This window comes from Micropterus dolomieu, linkage group LG03, assembly GCF_021292245.1.
Source record: "Micropterus dolomieu isolate WLL.071019.BEF.003 ecotype Adirondacks linkage group LG03, ASM2129224v1, whole genome shotgun sequence".
In the NCBI taxonomy this organism is placed as follows: domain Eukaryota; kingdom Metazoa; phylum Chordata; class Actinopteri; order Centrarchiformes; family Centrarchidae; genus Micropterus; species Micropterus dolomieu.
Window position 1 is genome coordinate 33,755,496 of NC_060152.1, and position 5,386 is coordinate 33,760,881.

The 5,386-nt window shown below is 38.7% G+C and overlaps 1 protein-coding gene across 3 annotated transcripts in view; it reads right to left on the reverse strand.

Annotated features, from left to right (window-relative positions):
- col6a4a (collagen, type VI, alpha 4a) overlaps positions 1-5,264 on the reverse strand; it is an 82,932-nt gene extending 77,668 nt beyond the window's left edge. For 2 of the 3 annotated variants that reach the window (XM_046043745.1, XM_046043744.1), the window contains exon 1: positions 5,241-5,258. The gene's annotated coding sequence lies outside the window, so the exon portion shown is untranslated. Of the gene's footprint in view, positions 1-5,240 lie in introns of all 3 variants that reach the window. The other variant, XM_046043746.1, reaches the window with a different exon arrangement.
- Between the last annotated feature and the right edge of the window lie 122 nt (positions 5,265-5,386).

Below are 5,386 nucleotides of genomic sequence, written 5' to 3' on the forward strand. Positions count from 1 at the left end.
ATTTCAATCCATGACGGCGTAGTGTGTTACCAACCGTTTCTTTTGTAACTGTGGTCCCAGCTGCCTTCAGTTGATTCATCAGTTCCCCCTTGTGGTTTTGGGATGATTCCTCACCGTTCGCATGATCAGGGACACCCCACGAGGCGAGATCTTGTGTGGAGGCCCAGACCGAGGGAGGTTGGCGGTGGTGTGGTGCTTCTTCCATTTCCTGATAACTGCACCGACAGTTGATCTTTTCTCTCCAAGTTGCTTTCCGATTCTCTTGTAGCCCATCCCAGCCTTGTGCAGCTCAACAATCTTGTCCCTGATGTCCGTAGAAAGCTCTTTGGTCTTGCCCATGGTGGTGATGTTGGATGCTGGTTGTTTGGGTGTTGACAGGTGTCTTTTATACAGGTAACGAGGTGAGGCAGGTGTATTTGATGTAGATAATTGGTTGGGATTGGGGCTTGTAGGAGCCAGAATACTTGCTGTTTGTCCAGGGGGTCAAATACTTGTTTTTCCTCATCAGATGGTTATCAATTTTTATAAATTCATATGATGTGATTTTCTGGAATTTTCTTTGGGATTCTGTCTTTCACTGTTAGAATGTACATATGATTAAAATTATAGATCGTTGCATTCTTTGTAAGTGGGCAAACCTGCAAAATCAGCAAGGGGTCAAATACTTTTTTCCCCACTGTATATTTCAGGGGTATTCAATTAAAATTCAAAGAGAAAATTTTGCAAAACAAAAAGGTCCGGAACATCAGCTTGCGTTATCATTCAGTACCATTACGTGTGGCCTGGTTGTATCAACATATGTTTTTAGTCAACAACTGACTAAATATTTCAACAATATTTACTTCTAAATTTAAGTAATCTAAAGGCTGCATGCTCATTTTCAGGTTCATATTCTTATTTAGAGTTTGTACCAGAGCAGGTTTACATGGTTATATTTGTTGTCATACTGCACATTGCTGCAGCTCCTCTTTTCAGCCTGTGTTGAAGGCTTCGTTTTAGCTATGGAGTGATACATCTTGTCTCTACATGATCTTTGTTGGGAGCTGCACATGCTCAGTTCCTAGTTAAGGACTACTAGCCAATCAGAAGCATAGAAGGGCGGGTCAGCGAGAAGCTGAAAGATACATTACTCAATAAAGGAGAGGGGAAAAGCTAAAAAGCAGAATATGAACTCGGAGTGTGCCCTGTGCAATCTGGGAAAATTAAATGACTGGTTGGTTACAGTCTCCTCATTCCTCCACACATAGGCGGAAATCCCCTAAAAACGTAATTAAATAATATAATGATGTGTACTAAAATTATTGTGTAAATAGTAAAACAACAAACAACAACTTTGCCTCACAGTGGTTTGGTTTCCTTTACGTCGCCTACAGACACCCGTCCGGTGGGAGAGGAAGTCTCAATCACTTCAGTGGAAGTCCAGTAATTCACTTTAAACTTCGGATCAGGGGATTATTTTCTCTTTATGACAAATAAATTATTATAACCGTTGGATTTTTCCATTGGTCCGTCATATTAGCAAGTATAACGTTACCTAGCCTGTTTAATAGGTTTTTACCACTAACACGGCGATAAGCCTGCGTGTCAACTGATATTAGACTTATATTGTAGCTCTATGAATGAATATGATGCTGAGAGGCAGATCAGCGGGTATCTACATAAGAAAAGAGATACTATGCGGAGGACGCAAGATAATTTAATAATTATAATATGACCCTGTGTTGACCCTATGAACCTAACTCATATTTAAAAGAAAAACAGACATGCACCAAAACGCCAAGTAAGTAAAAAAGGTCTCCATATTAAAGTTCCTCTGTGTACATGTATTCCATAAAAGTACAACTGTACAACGATCAACCTTCACTGGAAGCTTGAGTCACAAGACTACAGGAAGACAAACGGCAGAAGTAGAGAGTTGGAAACTGTTACTAGATGTAGGAGTTACAGGCTGTATGACCTCACGCAGCGCAGGACTGATTCAACAGATGCTGTGCAGACGAGAGAAGGATGATACCCTCAATAATTCTACAATAAATCATACCAGCATTGTACAAATGACACAAAGAATCAGGCCACAGTGACACAACAGGAGATAAAACACCACACACTGCTGTAGAGTTTATGTACCGGATGCTTTAAGATCTGATATGACGGGACTGTGATTTACCATTATTGTAATATTATAGTTAATGTCTAAGAGGAGGAGAGACACAATATAATTATACTGCAGGAGATTAAAGCATTTAGTGGAGTCACACTGCAAGGACTTTAGAATAATACTTATAATAAGATATGTAGAGGAACAATTGCTTGAGAATCAATGGGAATCTGTCGTCGTTTGGCAGCTTGAACTGTTTTATTTCTTCTTCTGCACGTATCCAGGTCTGCCTAGAAAGCAGTACTGATACTGAGTGGATTACTCTGGTGAAATAAAGTGAATTGAATCACAGAGCACAGCAGACATAGTTTAAGTCCCAACAGGAGTATTACGTGATGAATACTGTAAAGCTTTCTGTGTAAGAAAAAGTCCAATAAGAAACAGATGAAGGGTGGAGGGGGGCGGGGGTTGTACAGTGAACTGAGTGCCTGGAGGCTGCAGTAGATCTTTCAGTTACATTAAACAGATCTGCCTGAAGTATGGGAGTTCATTAATGACAAAAATATCTCCAAGCTGTAATCGAATCAACCAAGTCAAGATTGGAAAACCATGTGTTAAGCGCGGTTTTCAGATATCAAGCAGTTAAACTTTAAATCTGATAATTCAATGGGTCAAATTTGATAACCGATAGCGATCAAACATAACACATGATAAATTATCATATACGCATTAAATCTGCATATGCCTTTTTGTTACACTTTTATATTTTAAATTTAAAAGCTTATAAGCAAATGTTGTCAGAAAAACAAAGTAAAAATACATCTTTTGCAGTACAGTGCTTGTTCTTTCTAAAGTGATGGAAACAAAGGTAGTAAAAAAATAGGTAGTTAAAACGACTAGCAGAACTTACAAGTATGCCAAAATGATCAAAAACACATTATACAGCACGATAATGCACAGAACTGTTTTGAACAATTGATGGTGTTTAGAAGACAAAGGGTGGTCACACCAAATACTGATTTGATTTTTCTACTGTTCACTCACTTTGCACTTTGTTATTCGATAAATTTAATCTATTAACTCGTCTATTTTTGAAAGCATTCTTACTTTACTTTGCACAGTACTGTATATTACAGTAGAGGAGTATCAAACATTAATCTGTTTCATCTGGACATGTTTTACTTTCAATATTAACTTTAAACAAACATTTTAACCAATTTATTAACTCATGAGACGTAAACTCAAATCTTTTGTATCGGCCCCTGCGAGCTCTCAGACGTGGACTTTCATGCTTGAATTGGTTTTGCACTCTAGAAACAGTTTTGTCCTTAAACAACTTCCATACTTTCTGGATCCGACTTTGATCTTAGAGCCTCTTAAAATATTTCTCAGTAGCATTTATCATGAAACAGGAAAAAGATTAAAAGAAAGGCACAGAGCTCAGCGCTGCACTGTTGTGAGAGTCACGGTGGTGGACAGTTGGAGTCACCATGTGTTTCACATCGAGACTCCCCACAGCATAATGTGAAAAACTCCTACTAAAGACAGATTGGATTTTGCACACTAAGAAGACAAGCAAACAAACATCTTGTTTCATATAATCCTTCTTATTGTTAATTTGGGGTTTTAACTAAACATTTCAAGATGTCACATTTGATCTGGAAAGTTGTGAGGAGCATTTTTCACTCTTTGTTTTTACTTTTTAGGTATGAAACAATTGACCTAGAAGAAACAGCAGATTAACAGATAACCAAAATAATGGTTAGGCTGCAGCCCTACATGGATTAAAACAGCTGAATGGTCCTGATCCAGTGACCAGCAGCGTAAATCAGATGCTTCCGTGAACGTGTTCTGGCCAAGAGTTGACATTTCTTCATTTACAGGCAGCAGGAAACGTCATATTAAGATGAAACATTGTCAGAAAGAGCTTTTAAAAGCCTGACCAACAGTGATGTTCCTTTAACAGTAGGGTTGGGCGATATGACGGTATGTACCGAGTGACAGTAGAAATATGTTCATGATTAGAGATTTGGAAATATCGAGCCGTCTCTGCTATTCATTCGGCTATGAAGACAATCGGGGCTGGAATCTCGAGTGATATCCAGCTTACTCGCAACGTAACGTGATTTGGGCAGCAGGTGTGATCACCACGAGAGCAACAGATTGTGCACCTTTAAACTGCTCTGCAAACCGCCGCAGAAAAAGAGTGACAAGTAAAACATGGAGGAGGAGGGTTAATTTTAAATACAGAGCGGGACGAGTTATTTGTATGGAAGTTCAAAATAAAGAAAAATTCATCAAATGTGATGAAGTACGGTGATTTTAACCATTTCACCCACTGCTACTTCAAAGCGATAAACCAAAAGAGAGTTTCCTCTAAACTTCAAAGTTTAACACCAGTTTGCAAAAATAATAATAGTTGCAAAATAACTAATTCAGTTTAACTTCTTTTTTACCTTTTAGACTCTTGTATTCAAGAGGTTTAAATAAACTAATGTAAAGTTCTTAAATACAGCTTTGAGGATCCGGTACATTGAGGATTTATACTTTACAAGAGTTTATTGTGCTTCTTTTAATCGGTCAGCAACTGTTTCATGCAAAACATATTAAAAAGCTCCAAAATATATGCAACAGTTCATATGAAATATCCAGAACTGAACAGACTAAATGATTATTATTAATAATGCGCCATTAATATCCTGACCAAAACTAATAATACTTGCATAACAATATTAATTTACACATTGTTTACATTAAAAAAGGACAAATCTCAAAGGCACCCTTGAACCCCCTCACCTGTTAAATATAACAGAAGTTAAGCTGAGCTGTGCATTAAGAAGTGATTTCACAGGGGAAAAAACTGAATATGATCCTAAATTTAATCTCGTTTTACATTAATGATCCCAGACTGAACTGAAAAATAACCTTAGCTAATATTTAAGTGAATTTGGATGGAATTAAAGTTGTTTTTAAGCAAAGCCCATCCCCTAGTAGCTCTGAATTAGATGCATACCAGCCTTTAAAACAAACTCTGCAGATCTAAAAGTCAGGTAACAAACAAAGCTGCACAGTCTTGATGCATTTCACTCAGTGATAATTCTTGGTTTTCCCATTCATGCACAGGAGAAAAAGAGTCACTTACAGATCTGCTGCTCTGCGTCCGCACCTTCTGCCAACAAAACACACGAGTCCCGCGGCCATGTAGGGCGGTGCAGGCTTGTTTCTGCAGGAGACACCTCCCAGCCCCCCCCCCCCCCCCCCCCCCCCCCCCCCCCCCCCCCCCCCCCC